This window comes from Amblyomma americanum, chromosome 2 (genome assembly GCF_052857255.1).
Source record: "Amblyomma americanum isolate KBUSLIRL-KWMA chromosome 2, ASM5285725v1, whole genome shotgun sequence".
NCBI classification, from domain to species: Eukaryota; Metazoa; Arthropoda; class Arachnida; order Ixodida; family Ixodidae; genus Amblyomma; species Amblyomma americanum.
The window spans coordinates 23,202,947-23,219,538 of record NC_135498.1 but is presented as its reverse complement, the minus strand read 5'-3'; positions in this window follow the sequence as shown (position 1 = coordinate 23,219,538).

Below are 16,592 nucleotides of genomic sequence, written 5' to 3'. Positions count from 1 at the left end.
AAGGATAAATAAATCTCATGCTGTACGGTTAAAGTGGCGTGAGTGTTTTCATTTAGTCGCTGCTCCGTCTGATCGCCAGGCATCAGGACCAGACGGGCGCGGCCTTCACGCTCAACATGCATGTTCTCAAGCAGCGGTCGCCTAGTGGTTGAGCACCCTCGTCGCATGCGGGAGGTGCGGGGTTCGATCCCCAGTGCCGCCGGGTATCCGCCGGTGATACAATTGCTACAAGCTGTCCCCTGGTCTGGTGCTCGGCTTAGTCAAGGTGAAATGCTAGGGAAATGGGTCTTATAGACTCCACCTTGAGCAAAACGAAAAATGCTTTGTACCATGGCGCTCTTTGACCGCAAATGCTCTTGCGCCATAAATATCCACTATCATCGTCATGACGTTCTCTAGCACTGAACATCGCCTACGTATAAATTGTTTTACGATCCGTTCGCTGCCCTGTGCCGAGTTTCTCCACACACGAGTAAGTATCTGGCACAACAGCCAAGAAAGAAAATAACGGGTTCGCAATAGTCCAGGCGTCGTGTCATTCATCATCGCTAGATGGCAGGACAAGCGCTGTGCAAGTAGCACGAAGCACAACAAGCCCATGAACCGAGTTCATGCGTCGCTGTGTGGGCGGCGCCGTAAACCGTCACTCAGTCATGGACGACGGGTAACTATCAAGTGCCGTGCCGTCTCTGCGTGATCAGGATGCCTATCGCGCCCAGCTCAAAAACTCAGCAGCTAACCAGCTATCGTGACACAAACGCTGGATAAAAAAAAAGTTTTTTTTTTTAAATAAACGAGCGCTTTAGGCAAGGATTCATGTCCGACGAGCCATACTCAGTAGCCGTGTCTGAACACCAGTGCACGGCAAATGTAGCCAGATGTGAGGGAATTCTCTCCTAAAATCCGTGAGCAAAAAGAAAAATAGAAAACTTCGTTTTTCTTTAATGTTTCAGCAAGATTCGAATGCAGCCACTTTTTCTCATTTCTTTAAACCAACAAAGAACGATACAATAAAGCAGAAGGAGAAAAGGCTGTCATATATACGCATCGTCTGCAAGCAGACGACGCTGGGCGCTGCTTTGAATGCAGTATTTTCTAAAGTGGAAGCAACCTACGCGGAGGGAGTGACCTCTATTGGGGATACCACGCGTCAGCGTGTGTGCGAGTGCTCTGGTGTGTGTGTCTCTTAGTTCGAAATCTGCGAACACGATCCGCGTTCTACGAAGAGCTGTCGGTTAAACGTGCGCAGTTTCCTCGCGGCCGCGTCCTCGCTACAAAGCGAGGCGGGAAAAACCTGGATGGATTGCGACACTCGGGGACAGGCGATCCGCACCCCTGTCGTTATGGGCGGTTTCCAACGCAGGCTGCCGCGAACTTTCAAGGCGTGTAAGGGTTAATAGGCAGCAGTGTAAGCTTGCAAAAGTATATATAAAAATATTGGCATCTCTTGATGCCAAGGTGTCTCAGTTTTTCCGCGTACCATTAGCGAATGGAATTTTCTACTAAAAGATGTGGTTTGTCGCAAAACTGTGGAGTTGTTTTATAAAGTTTCGTGTCCTCTGCTGCAATGCCTTGGCAGCGCTGCGGAGATTTAAGAACAAGGAATAAAGAACGAGTTCACATGAATAGATTTCTGTAGAGATGATTGTCGAAATGTTCGCCGAAATCTCACTGAGAAAGGGAAAAAGAAAGATGATGAAAGGGTCATTCAGTGCGTCCTTCACTACGAGTTCGGTTATTTCACCACTTTGCGTCCTTATCTAGTCGGACATGGGCCGAATCCGGCGAATGGCTACTCGGCTATGCAGCGCCGGCCGGCGAGTCTAGATTGACACGCATGCAGCGGTTAGGAAAGTCTTTGCTGCTGAATCTTGTCCTGTAAAACGCTTGCAGGTCGACGTGCCGCGCTGTTAAAGAATTGGTGTGATTGCACCGGCAGTACTATTGTGCTGATGCGCAGCCGACAGACACAGTGCTAGTGATGGCATCGACCGAAGCTGAGTTCAAACTAAGCATGCGTGTTAGAAGTATTATTTTAACTGCGCCTGGTTCACAGTAGCGGTGATTGTATTAATACAGGGAGTCTCGCTAGCAGAAAGCACCAAAGCGTGCCAGTTAGAAAAGAGAAAAGAGACCGAAGTTAAGCGAAACATGAATATGTCCTGCGTGTGCGCGTGAGAACTTCGGGATCGTAACAACACACTGACATAATTGCCTGTTTGGTTGGGATTTTCTCATTAGCTTGTCGGATGGAGGCACTGCTCTCTCTTTTTCCTGTAATTAGAATATGCACTGCCTTACCTTGTCCTTCACACACAATTCAACTAGACGATGCGCATCTTCGAATGTAGCAGCCAGAAACTGAGAATGTTCTGCACATCCGTAGTTCTCTGTCGCACACTCAAACGTGCACGCACGCACACACCCACACACATACGCAGCGTACACTGCTGCACATCAACCACATGCCATCCCACTAAACACCGCCAGTCATCACGCTCCCATAGGCAAGTTCTCATTCTGGTGGCTGCCACAGCTTGCGAGCAGGCGACTACACACTACTGTTGTGATATATAGCCGGTTGCACCCTGTTGCCGCTTGCTACCACCCCCAAAGATTATCGCCAATGTTTCTGTACTTCTCCGTAATCATAAACTGAATCTGGAACGTCAACGCTCTATTGCAATGCTTACTAAGATAATATGAAAAAAAAAAATAGGGCCAGCTTCACGTGGGCCACGTTGGATTTCGATAGTGGTGAAATTTTCATCACAGTTCAGCTTCACCAGAGCATTTATGGAAGAACTTTGCTAAATTCAGCATCACAAGATGCTACCGCTGTGAGCCGTCATGCCGGCAGTAAGACGGTGTAATACTGCTCATCAAAATATAAGTCCTCATCACTGACGTTTTTGAATTTGGTGTGTTGTGCAGCATGATGTTTTCTTCCGTAAAATGGTGGTCACTGCTCAAAACGAACGACCAAGAGCTCAAATACTTCACAGAAACATAGCAGTCCTTTTCGTTACGTGAAAGCAAAATGAACAGAATTGTGCGCTTGATCCGCGACAAAGAAAATAAATCATTCGTAAACCTTGACGCATACATAATCTGCTCAAAAGTTAGCTTCACCACAACAACTGTGTTTTTGCAGTGGTGCATTCTTTACAGGCAAAAAAAAAATGCCGAAGTAGTGCAGTATTAACCACGGTGGTTTAACTGATCAGTAAACACTGCAGAGTACTTGGTAGAAATGGTGATTTTCAGGAAATAGACGCCATACTGCGGCAACGTGGCGAACTAGTCCAATCTGCTTTGTGTCACTGCACCAGTTCTCTCGTGTCGGCGCCTGTACTTAATGCCCTGTTGCAAGCGTCAGCCATGATGGCATGCGCCATTCGGCTTCCTTACGTGCGCAGCACGCAGGCGCAGCGAGGCCGATTAAATCCGGCTGCAAAACTGAGCTCGTTTCATCGCTTTTGCTGCCCAAGTTTTTGAAGGGCAACTGCACCTCTTTTCGAGAATTCCGCGACATTCAAGGATTCAGATCTATATGAGGTGTAGGTAAAGCGGGCCGAGTGTTTTTGCGCTAGCACTTAAAATAATGACGTAGCCGACGATTGAATTGTAGGCTTCTTCTCAAAGCACCCGAGAAGTGCGAGAAAGTTCGGTGCGACGTCACAGAAGTAGTAGTAGTAGTCGGCGATTGCGTCACCATTTCAAATGCTATCCCAAAAGGACTTCGCATGCTTTACCTGCAAGTTTCACACATTCGACCCCTTTAAGCTCGTCGATTTTTAAAGCAAGGAAGGTGACTCGAGTCACCTTCCTTGGTCAAATGCCCTGTCATCGCATGCGCATTTGAACAAGAATAAAACAACTGGTAGGGTTCTAACATAGTTAAACCTAGTAGGACGTGCGAAAGCACTTGAGGTGACACCGCCTCAAAGGCAATCGCATGCAACATCAGCGTCAAAGTTTATGATCAAGGGTTAAAGGCCAAACGTCAAAGGTTGAGGCGTCTCACATACCCCAAGTTTTTCTGTTTTACTGGTGAAGTAGTACTTTTGAACTAAAATAACAGGCAAAAGCATTCTGGAAAGCACATTTAGTTGCGCGACCATAGAGAACAGTAAAGAAAATAATAGGAACACCACGGGCAAGAAGTATGGGAGAAATTTACTGGAAAAGTGTTAAATATAAGCAATGGGCTCTTCATTTCCCAATTGTATAATTAAGTGCATGAACAGAATCTTTTCCCCCCGTGTACCTCCGGATTTGTTCAGGCAGACAGCTGTTGTACTCCTGCCAACGGACTTTGCAAAGTTCTTTTCTCTCTTGAAATTGTTTTCAGTGCGTCGTTTGCGTGCGTTTATCATACCCAACAATTCTCGACAAAAGCATTTTTGAACGAGAAAAACTTTATGAACGCAGTTTTGTTTTCGTATATTGCAAGATTCCACCATAGCAATCAATACAACCGCATATCTCCCGTCGACAGGCTTGCATTTATTTTGCTATTAACGTTTTTGCTGTCATCAAAAGCGCGCCCCATTCGTTTTTTATGGTATTTTTTACTGCTGCATGTGAACGTTGGAAAAGCTCTAAAACAAATATTTTGCTACACGACGGAAGAATGGATCATTACCTTCAATATTTCCATAACAGAATCTTAAAATTTCCCAGTATTAAAAATTTTGGTCTAAGAATGTTGGACATGATGCCAAATAAGTTCACTTGTCGACAAACAAGCGAGAACAGAGAAGACAACCTTCTTTCTCTCATCCCTTCACTGTGAGCAAAAGAGGAAGGTGCAACCGTGTTTTCACTTTCTTTGCTCGAGAAATACATCATGCTCTAATATTTAACGACAGCCCGCGGAGAGGGATAGACGAAAAAAGAAATCTGCCGAGCTCCGTTTATCCACAGCGCTGTGAGTACCATGTGGGTGGAGCCACGTAGGAGGATACAAGAGAAAGTAGTTCGGCTGTTTTTTTTTTTCTTTCTTCCTTTTTGGATAGTGGTGCTCATGACTGCTCGTACGCCACTGCGCGTTCCCGTGGGTCCCAGAGTAGCCTTGGCCGAGCACGTGCGCCTGGCAGCTGGCTTGTTTACGGCCAGCATGCTGCGAGTCAGGCAAAACACAGAAAGTTCAAGAGCTAGGGCTGGTAAGGTTAAACAGGTGCTGAGAGAGAATAATTACCGCATAATAATGAGAAGGTGCTGCGCACTCTCTGCGCACGGCTCTCATCATCGGTCGCGAGTGTGCAGCAGCTATGAGCAAGCAATGGCTCGAACAGAACCGGTCGCCATAAACCTATGTTTGATTCGCTGACAAACACACCGCGTCGGCCACTGCGCACTGTTCATAGCTTATTAATTTGAATTTTGAATTTATTGAATTTATTGTAAAGTACATAAATTTGGTATACAGGCAATTAGATGACATTAAAAGCCTCATGGGGGAAAATATGTCGTAGGTCATTAAATTCTCTCATTGGCAGGAAGGAATTCGTGACGTCACCAGACCGGATAATTCTCACTGGCTGACCGGAAGTGAAATCACTTGCGATAAAGGCATCAAAACCTCATAAGGATATCGCACTGCCAACACACAATGTAACAGGTGGCCCTGTGAATATTTTCTTTTACGCGTGCTTGTCTCACAGGGCGCCTAGATCGAATACAAAATTCTTATTGTATTAGCGGTGGGAGATGGCAAGGTAAAGTGTCCAAGATAAGCGACCTTTTCTGGGAATCGCTAGATTCGCTCCTTTCATATTCGTTGACGCTCTGCGATGCCGGCCGCGGTGGTCGAATTTCGACGTAGGCGAAATTTTAGAGGCCAGTGTACTGTGCGATGTCGGTGCACGCTAAAAAACACCAGGTGGTCGAAATTTTCGAAGCCCTTCACTGCAGCGTCCGTCATAGCCTGAGTCGCTTTGGGACGTTAAACACCCATAAACTATAAATCTTATCAGCTTGCGTTTGAGCCTGCCCCAGTGCATTTACGAAACGGTAAGCACGTGCAGCCCTGGGCGAATTTCAGGTAACGTATAAATTAAGTTGAACAGTCTGCAACGAAAAGTCCATTATAGCAGAGAGGTGAGTGAGTGAGTGAGTGACAGTGAGTGAGTGTGAGTGAGTGAGTGTGAGTGAGTGATTGAGTGGCAGTGAGTGAGTGGCAGTGAGCGAGTGAGTGAGTGAGTAGCAGTGAGTGAGTGACAGTGAGTGAGTGAATGAGTTAGTGAGTGTGAGTGAGTGAGTGGCAGTGAGTGAGTGGGAGTGAGCGAGTGAGTGTGAGTGAGTGAAAGTGAGTGAGTGAGTGAGTGGCAGTGAGTGAGTGAGTGAGTGTGAGTGAGTGAGTGGCAGTGAGTGAGTGGCAGTGAGCGAGTGAGTGTGAGTGAGTGACAGTGAGTGAGTGACAATGAGTGAGTGTGAGTGAGTGAGTGTGAGTGAGTGAGTGTGAGTGAGTGAGTGTGAGTGAGTGACAGTGAGTGAGTGAGTGAGTGGCAGTGAGCGAGCGAGTGAGTGAGTGAGTGAGTGGCAGTGAGTGAGTGAGTGGCAGTGAGTGAGTGACAGTGAGTGTGAATGAGTGAGTGTGAGTGATTGAGTGGCAGTGAGTGAGTGGAAGTGAGCGAGTGAGTGTGAGTGAGTGGCAGTGAGTCAGTGACAATGAGTGAGTGAGTGACAGTGAGTGAGTGAGTGACAGTGAGTGAGTGAGTGTGAGTGAGTGAGTGAGTGAGTGAGTGAGTGAGTGAGTGAGTGAGTGAGTGAGTGAGTGAGTGAGCGAGTGAGTGTGAGTGAGTGAGTGAGTGTGAGTGAGTGAGTGTGAATGAGTGAGTGACAGTGAGTGAGTGAGTGACAGTGAGTGTGAATGAATGAGTGTGAGTGAGTGGAAGTGAGTGAGTGGCAGTGAGCGAGTGAGTGTGAGTGAGTGGAAGTGAGTGAGTGACAATGAATGAGTGAGTGACAGTGAGTGAGTGTGAGTGAGTGACAGTGAGTGAGTGACAGCGAGTGTGAGTGAGTGCGAGTGCGGGACAGTGAGTGAGTGAGTGTGAGTGAGTGAGTGACAGTGAGTGAGTGACAGCGAGTGTGAGTGAGTGCGAGTGCGGGACAGTGAGTGAGTGAGTGTGAGTGAGTGAGTGTGAGTGAGTGACAGTGAGTGAGTGTGAGTGAGTGCGAGTGCGGGACAGTGAGCGAGTGAGTGTGAGTGAGTAAGTGATTTCTTCCAAAAATTGCTCAGGCTGCCAATGGTACGAAGAGAACCGACTGATAAGACGTGCTGCTGCGTGGTGCTCAAGCTTCGGCGGCAGCGGCCGACCTCGACTCGTTGCAGAACTCGCTGGGGAATTCTTAACTGCGGCACGGCGTCAGCAGCGCACGCTGCTCGTGCGGCACGTGCTCCGCGCCTCTCAGCCGCGCGGCTCGCGTCACGTACTCGGCCATGACGCCGACCTAGAGCTCCGGGTGAAGGAAAACAGCGCCCACAAAGAGAGCGCCCAGCAAAGCGGCAGCGGTGCACCCGACGGGACGCCGTGCTGGGTGGGCGGGGGCTGCTGACCCAGTTTCAGGTGTAACCCGACGAACGATGGCATAGTGCTAAATTAATAGGGCAAAATTGATATGTCGGTCGTGCGCTCGCGAACCGAACTCCTTCTTTCTATCTATATTTTTTTTAATTAAATGGGCCAGCTTGGACGGATTTGGGCCAAATCTCTCCCTCACGTTCAAGTGCGCTCTTCTAACACTGCCAGAAGCACCAGTATTTGGCTCACAGCACCATTCGGTCTCTTTTGTTACCGCCACATTGGAGGGCTGCGCCACTTTGAAAATTAACCATCTTTGAGAAAAACCTACAAACGCTAACAGGATTCCACAACTTCCGTTCGAACTGAGCACCGTTTTCTTTCCCTACAATTCGCTATTAGGAAGAAAGCTACATGCATTGCTCTGACTGTCAGCGCTGTCAGTGCTGAGTGAACGAATAATACCAATTCTGAATGCTGAGGAAAATATTAACTTTATTCTATCTTTTTTTTTTTTTGCGTGGTCTTAAGCTTCACTGAACTTCAGACTTTTAGGAAGCGTTAAGAAGTTTCAGCGGAATGTGGTACTACTCTAGTCGCGTCGTACGGGATTTCTCGCCCAAGATCAGCAGCATGTGGCGGTATTTTGCCGCTCTACACTGCCTTCTCTCCTCCTAAAAAATTTTGCGCCACTTCCTGATGCTCCCGAACTGTAATTCAAGCAGGCGCCAGAGATGTCAATACGAGCGCTTGGTAACACTATCAAGACCTGATTTTGACGAATACTCGGCCGCTTGCGCCCGGTGAGCGGTCTTCAAAAATCATGCGAATTATTCCGTCAACTGTGAAGACGGATGAGCTTTCGTTTAATTTCTACCTCAACTGTACTCCCGCCTTGAATGCAAACACTCTGTTGTCAACACGCTACCTCGCGGTCTGTGGTGTTGCGAATGAGGTTTATTCACAGTGAGCGAGAAGCGCGTGGACCATTATAACTCAGCTGAGCCACCCTTCCGGCTCCTGCGCAGTGCGATGAAACTACGTCCCGCTCGTGTACCCGTGTTTTAGAGCAAAAGTTCTACTCCTCCCGTAAAAAGCTGGAGGTCATGTGGCTCTGAAATATGACCTTCAGACCAGGAGGAGTGGAGGACTGGCTCTGACGTCATCCCGCGTGACTCACCACGCCTCGCCAGTGTCGCCACAGCTGCGCGCGTTGAGCCGACAGCGCTGGCTCGCCTCCCAGCAACACCCTCTCAATGCTAAGGCCTCTCCACCGGCCGCGTGACGTCACGCCAAGGGACCGTGCAGGCCCCGCGCTCCGCGATTTCAGCGCGCCGCGCCCGTCTGCACTATTCGGGTACTGCCGTACGTAGCTGCCTTATAAGTGATTCCTTCATTTTCATTTTTGTCGTTGCTGCAGAAAAGAAATTCGCTAGTTTGTGCGCGCCTTAGGCTATCATTTTATCTGCTTTATATATTTTTTTTATTGCAGAACACCTTATTGTCAAGAAAGTTCGAGCTGCTAATACAGTTTTTTATAATAAACAATTTAGCATACGGCCGCCAATTTCGCATTATTGGTCATTATAATAAAAAACTGATTAGTTAATTTCAATTAATCATCTAATTATTAGGTTCTATCACGTACATGATGTCTGCCGTGCGGTAAAATCCATCCGCACAGACCGCACATGCGTATATCTAGTTGTTAAAGTAGAAGTTCGTGAACATTGAAAAAAAAAACACCGTCTACTGCGCATTGTGTTAGTTTTATTCTGTATTGTGTTTTGCTTAAAGCTTTCACACACAGCAATAATGACACTCACAATAATGTTGCGCTGTTGAGTATTTGTACAGCTAATCTGACCCTTACAATAAAAAACGACGAGACACCAGCAATGAAGTGTGCGCAAAGCATTTTTATTGCTTGGGAATAAAACTTACTTCTTCTTAAGCGTTGCTGCTTTCCGGGCTGCGGCCTTCTGCTGCGCATTGTCTTGTATGGAATCATTTCTTAGTTTGCAAAAGTTGTTTAGAACAACGTTGGTTGCAACGCGTACTACCAAGCGCAGGAGAGTTTGTGCAGTGTGGCCATTTTCACATGTCTCAATGTCGTGTTCGTCCAGGAGGGAAATCGTCTGTGAAATCACGACACCACGTTGATTTCTACAGGAGAGAAAATCTTCCGCGGTTGCTCCAAAAGACAACTTCTCTGCAACTAGTTTAGTCATCAGTACCATGTGAACTGTGCATGGCTGGGGAAACTTCAGCCCTCCTCTCGACAGGTTAGCTATCATGGCAGTATTTTCCGCTTCGATCTCTCGATTTTCAATCACCAATGTGCTGAAGCAATCAGAACATGAAAGCTTCTTTAAAGCAGCATGAGCAGCGTATCCTGCAATGTAGACAATAGCATCCATGTCAGAGTGGGCGTGTGTAATATCGTCGTCGCTGACAGCCACAGAAAAGTTGCATGGGACAAGATCCTCACTTACGTCTTCAAACTCTGTTTCCTCGCGTGGAAATGTCAAAAGTTTTTGAAGACGAAGCTTCTTCTCACATTCGTAGAGCTGACGCACGGAAATGTGGTACTGTGATCCTGCCAGCTGGCGGTAACGGCCGAACCGGTCTTCTAGCGCATCCGTCTGAAATTTGCCCAGCAGTACGTACTTGAAGTGAAGTTCTTCTAAGCAGTAGCGCGAGAGTTCTACCAGAGAATAGCATGTCAGTCGCAAAGCACTGTGAGTCTCTTTCGTCAGCGAGCCACTGGTGATGTTTATTCTTGCCCAAGCGTCCAACCAGTCCACAACGCCGCTCAGGAAAGCTAACTGTGTGTCATCAACAGACCTTACAGGGTCTTGCATGCTGTCCCTTAGCCTCTGGCCTTTGCAAGGGGTCTTAACATTGACTATTTGCCACCATGTGAGGATAACGTCAATGAAAAGAGCAGTCGACTCAGCTTGAGGAATCTTGAACGCGGAACCATGTGTCCTGAGGGCATTTGAAACAAACTGATTAATGACGTCGAGAGCGAGCTTTACATTTTGCCGCTCCATTGAGGTTGGATTCACGGCTTTTGCGTTCAGTCTGTAAGCAGCCTTCACAAGCGACGTCTTCTCTGAAGAATAAAGCTGCCGCACAGCTGCGAAAGAAGCAGCTTTCATACGAGGAGGCCCTTCGGGCATTGCTCCACTCAAGTCCATTTCAGGGAAATAGAGGCATGTTCCAGGGTTTTTCTGGTTAATCCAATTGTTCCTAATGCACTTCAAGAGATGCACAGGATCGACCACGTAGAAAAGAGGGCGAGCGTTATCGGCTGGATGGGGATAGACAATGCTCACCTGAGGACTTGTAGCAAATAACGACATCATCTTGCGGTTCAGAGCATTGTTGTCCGTTATCACAGCGATAATTTTGAGCCCCATTTTCTCAACATTAATGATTATGTTCTTAGCATGCTCGTGCAAAATTTCTGCGCTCAGTTTGCTCACAGGTAATATGTGAATGACGTCCTTGTTTGCAGAAAGGAGTGATTGTACCATGAACACATGGGCTGTTGTTGCTGGTTCCGTTGAATGAACCGACGATCCTACTATTGTGCCCCCTTTGTAGTCGAAGTATGGTTTTATGTGGATCTCATCGATCATCAGGGTCACTGTCTTCTCGTGGTCTTTCATTGATTTGACTCGTTCTCGGATGTAGGAGAGACAGTGCGGTTGATTTTGCTCCACAAGAGGGTCAGCTTTGTAATTTGAGCAAACACGGCGCAGTGTGGAAGGATGGGGCAGAATGATTCTTGATGCAGCTCTTGTGAAGTGATATGCGTGAGGAGAAATTGAATTCAAAATACTGGCGAATACCAGCAGCTCTGCGCTATACACATGCTGTTTCGCGAGGAGAAGCTCTATCTGCTCAACCAGAAATTTCAGCAAAGAAGACTGTTCTTTCGTCGTATCACTGTCCTCAATGAGGTCTGCAAGCAGTGAACCGACAAACTGCAATACTTTAGTATGTTTCGACTCTTTCGTCACCTCAGGTATATTATGCAAGCCTATCTCGAGTTCTTCTAGCAGCAAGGACAGGCTGGAGGTGTCGCATACTTGAGCTGGCAGAATCCTGCCTGAAGGAAGCGACAGAAGCTTCACTCCATTCAAGAAAACAGAAAGTGACAGATCAGGGAGAACTACCAAGGCGCATTTCACATTAGGTGAAGGATCATTCTCGATGAGAAGGAACCTAACGCACTGCTCATCGACAGAAACGGTCCAGAATTTCGTGTTGCAGATTCCAGGCAACTTAGATTTGAACTCCTCGTAAGATGAAACTTTGTTTCTTTTCTGTTCAAGCTCATTAGACTGAAGTGACTTACTCATAGCCTCCTGCAAAGCAGCGTTTTCCCTTCTTGCTTTTTTCGTCTCTGGCGATTCACTCCGTCCAGGCGTTGAGGACAAGTATTTTGGGCAGTTTGGAAAAACAGAAGGCGCAGCATCAATCTTCAACTGTAGCCTGTCACGCTTCACCTCTATTATTTTCCCTGTCAGTTCATCTTGGTGTGACAACGTCGTAATGAAGTCGCCTGCGTGGAAGTGCAGTTCACACACCTGCACGAGAAAATGAAGCAAGGCCATTCGCCATGACTCTCCATTGCCTAAAACACTAAGTAAAAAGAGTCTGAATAGTGAACAGCTTTTACATATTTACACAGCTTTTACACAAGCCTTATGCACATCCACAGAACTAAATGCTTCCTGGACAATTCATACATAAGTGTAAGAAGTGATATCATTGCCTACAAAGACAGCATGCCTTTCCGGGAGCGACAGCTCACAACTAAGATAATTACCAGCGCCTATTAAGCAATATTTCAGAGTCTTACCCTCGAATGCTCTGTAGGTGTGAAATCCTTCCGTGGAATGGCTCGCAACCAGGCTTTTCTTCGTACTTCGTCTCTTGGGAAGCAATAAACACGTACTTTGGGACCATTCTGGTAGTTCCCGCGGCACCCGGGAACACAGCACCGGCCCATGTTTCACGAAGTTGCACTCGCTACACGGCAGGCAATCAGTTTCCCATTCGTGCGCTAGCACAGGTACGCACGCCACACAAGAAACGGCCACACGAAACAGACACAGCCGTGCGAGGAGCGAACGGAAATGCACCCAACGCCAGGCTGAAAGACTCAAGCAGCAGCTAGACGCTCACTGCAAGACTGCGTTCGTGTCTGTGCTTGCCCGGGCAAGCGCGAGCACATCGAGGGAGACAACCGAGCGGAGCGGAGCCGCGCTTGGTGAGCAGCCTGACCGGACACTTGGCGTGACGTAGCGCGTGTGGAAAGGAGGGCCTGGAGAGGCCTGAAGAAAGTATTTAGAGGGTGTTGCTCCCAGCATGGAAGAAGCAAAGCTCAGTAGAGTCCCTCGCTATCCGAAAGGCACGCCAAAAAGCATGCCGGAAGTCACGCGCTTTCGCAAGGACTACTGGGAGCCTTTGGCCGACAGCGCAGCCAATGGCGACGCTGGGCGCAGCGGCGTCGTCTGCTGCGCATGCGCAAGCGCGCCGAGACGGCGGCCAAGTATAGAGGGGTGAGCAGGGGGGAGCGGCTTCAAAAAATGTGACGTAACCGCCTTTGCTTAGTTCTTTCCTTCCTCCATGCCTCCCAGCTGGCGAATCACGTGACTAGCTGTGCCTATCCACAACTGCGTATGCGGAGCCGACGGCACTCTCGCAACTGCCGGAAATCACCTGATGCGCCGTTCGCTATATAAAAGCATGTGGAGTGTGCTTACCTTCACGCAAAGTCGTGCATGAGCAACGAGCCGAAACTGGTGCTTCGATGACGTATCGTCGCCGTCGAAGCCAAAGCATTGATATGCAGTAAAGTTTAGTCAAAGCTAAACCATGTCTAACCATGCTTCACAGAGCTTTCGCTCATCTTACTAGAGAAAGCCGGGTTGAACCACACCTATCTTTTTTTAATTTACAGCGTCATAGCTTAAAGCTGCTTCTAACCTTATATGCCCACATACTAAACTGTTTTCTGAAGTTCTGGTCTAAATAAGGTCACATGCGTTGTAGAGTTATTTTCGTGTTAAAGCACTGGGTCTAGTTGTGTAGTTGTCCATACAGCTAGGCACGGTTCTGAATGACACTACAGAATTCAAAATTTGGACGGTCTCACACACACCAGCACTACGCATAGCGACTAATATGTAATATTATCTGCACTAAGAATACGCACCTGTCCACTGCTTCGATAGGACGAGGTCGTGGGTTCAAGTCCTGACCGCGACGACCGCATTTTGGTTTCAGCGGAATGCAAAAATGCACGTAGCTGCGCGATGTCATTGCATGTTGAAGAACACCACATGATGCAAATTAATCGGATGGTCGCCGCGGTGGTTGAGTGGTTATGGCGCTCGGCTGCTGGCCCGAAAGACGCGGGTTCGATCCCGGCCGCCGCTGTCGAATTTCGATGGAGGCGAAATTCTAGAAGCCCGTGTACTGTGCGACGTCAGTGCACGTTAAAGAACCCCAGGTGGTCTAAATTTCCCAAGTCATTCACTACGGCATCCGAAGGCGCTTGGTTCGAAGTGAGCTGAGCATATAGTGTCTGGTGCCTGCTAGGCCTGAAGTCCGTTTGTCCACTCGCTGGAGGCCTTTTAGGCAGCAAGCTTGTTTTTCTGTACTGTACTGCACTGCTGCGGCCAGGAAAATAGAAAGTGCACTGCCCCGCCCGCGGTGGCTCAGTGGTTAGGGCGCTCGACTACTGATCCGGAGTTCCCGGGTTCGAACCCGACCGCGGCGGCTGCGTTTTTATGGAGGAAAAACGCTAAGGCGCCCGTGTGCTGTGCGATGTCAGTGCACGTTAAAGATCCCCAGGTGGTCGAAATTATTCCGGAGCCCTCCACTACGGACCTATTTGTTCCTTTCTTCTCTCAGTCCCTCCTTTATCCCTTCCCTTACGGTGCGGTTCAGGTGTCCAACGATATATGAGACAGATACTGCGCCATTTCCTTTCCCCCCAAAACCAATTATATTATAACATGGGCCTGCCTACTGGCTCAAGCCGAGCCACGCTCGCTGCCGCGTGCCGATAGTAGGAGAGTTAAAGGATAGGAGAGGAAACATAGAAAGGAAAGGCGTTTTTTTTTTTCTCAGCAGTAACCTATCTGTGCATTGAAAGGTGTAGGATGGGAAGAAAGTTTTTGTGAATTCAGAACTCCACAGTCTGCTGCCGTGAGCACTCTGCACATTTCTCCTAGGAGTCTATAGAGACACTTATTTTAACAGCGCAAAGTACTTCTACAAGCGCAACTTTATGTTAACCGTATACTCACTGAGGATTAAATGCGTTTTGTTCATTTCGAAGATGGGCGGTGTCCCCGCATTGCATGCAGGGATCACTTCCACTTCACGAATTAATTCACGCAAATGCCCACATGTTGCACTTGTCAGCATGAACACGGCCGTCACTTACTTGTGGTAAGACAGGTTTCCGCTTATTAATTCATGTTTTTCTTGGCAAAATCTGTAAGCGCAGCGCCAAGGCATGACGAGAGCCGGCACTTAATGCCTACAAACTAGTTTCTCACAGAAGAGCGAGGGTTTGGGCGAGTTTCTCATGGCGCGAACCCGTAATAGCAGAGTACACCAATGAAGCATCTGTTTTCAAAATGTGAAAACGGAAGCTTCTGAAGCGTAGCATTTTAAGCGGCAACAATTTTTCTGCAAGAATATTTTCTCCATAAAGTGTGTCTGCTAAAAGAAAAAAATTATTTTACACGGTTAGCTGCAATTGGCGGCATGAAGCCCTCTCTCGCAACATGAAATCCTTCTCTCGCCATGAGCAAATTCGGTGCTCGTTTGCACCCATCTGCTTTTCTGCTCATTTACCGCAATATACAGTAAGCATATTTTATTACAGGACATACTGGTCATAAAACAACGCTTCCTTGCAACTTATTATTTGATAAAGTTTGTATTCGTGCAGTCGTTGTTATGTATTAATGTCGAGCCAAATACGACATGCTGTCTTCCCGGCCTTCCCAGGGCGGATGAAGTGCCCTTTAAGCAACTCGCATAGAGGTGGCGCCAGCTTTCCCTCTAGGTATAACATTTAGAAACTCTGTGGTCGTGGCCGTCGAGCGGTGCAAGCGACAGTGCGCATCTCGTTAAATGCGGCGGTATAGAATGTTTTGCTGTGCGTCAGGTTTTGTTTCTTGACACGTCATTACACTCATGGCTTCCAGTAACGGATAGTCGTTCTCATTTCCCCGTTTGATATCCATAAAGAGGAAGTTTGAAAGGTGTCATGAACGCCACTTAACCATTGCCGCTCCTGCATATGAAGCCACTCTTTGTCAGGAAGTGTTATTATTATCGAACTTCCGAGCGTTAAGCGGTTTGGCTCTGCTTTATCCTGTACAATCAGCTGAAATTCAACAAGTATGAGGACCGGCTTCATGCGCGGTTGCACTAGCGGCTAAGGAGATAGAAATGGCCATATCTTACCCTTCGCTGTTCAAAAAAAGTTAAAAAAGGACATTCCCTGCGTGTACAGGCTGCTCGAGAAAACAGGCAAGATATGCGACTTTGTTTCAAGTAATCACTAATCCTAAAAGCGTAGAACGGCGTCGTGAAGATCAACAAGGGTTTATCCGCATATAAGAAAAAAGCCGTTCTGACGCGATTTCCGATCAATTCTGCCCCGTCATCTGTTGTTTACTTTTAAATAGCGGCGATCGCTAAGTCATGTTTAAGAGAGCTGAGGCAGAAAATTATTTGGAGAGCATTCATCTCGCGTATGTTACCCAAAATGGTGCTTCCCGGTGACTTCCTCAGAACTAGAATATATCGCAATGTCAAATTACTTTGATGTCGCGTTTAGAAGCGCAGCCTGGTCGTCGGAAAGTGCACTTTCTTATGAAACTTGTGGGAGAGGCTGTTTATACTCAAAAGTAGAGAGCACCACTTTTCGATGGGCTGCCTGAAATGATAGATCAATCTACAGCCCAGTTGGTTCATTTTATATGTGCACTGAGACCGTCTACAGTGCTGATAGGTCGC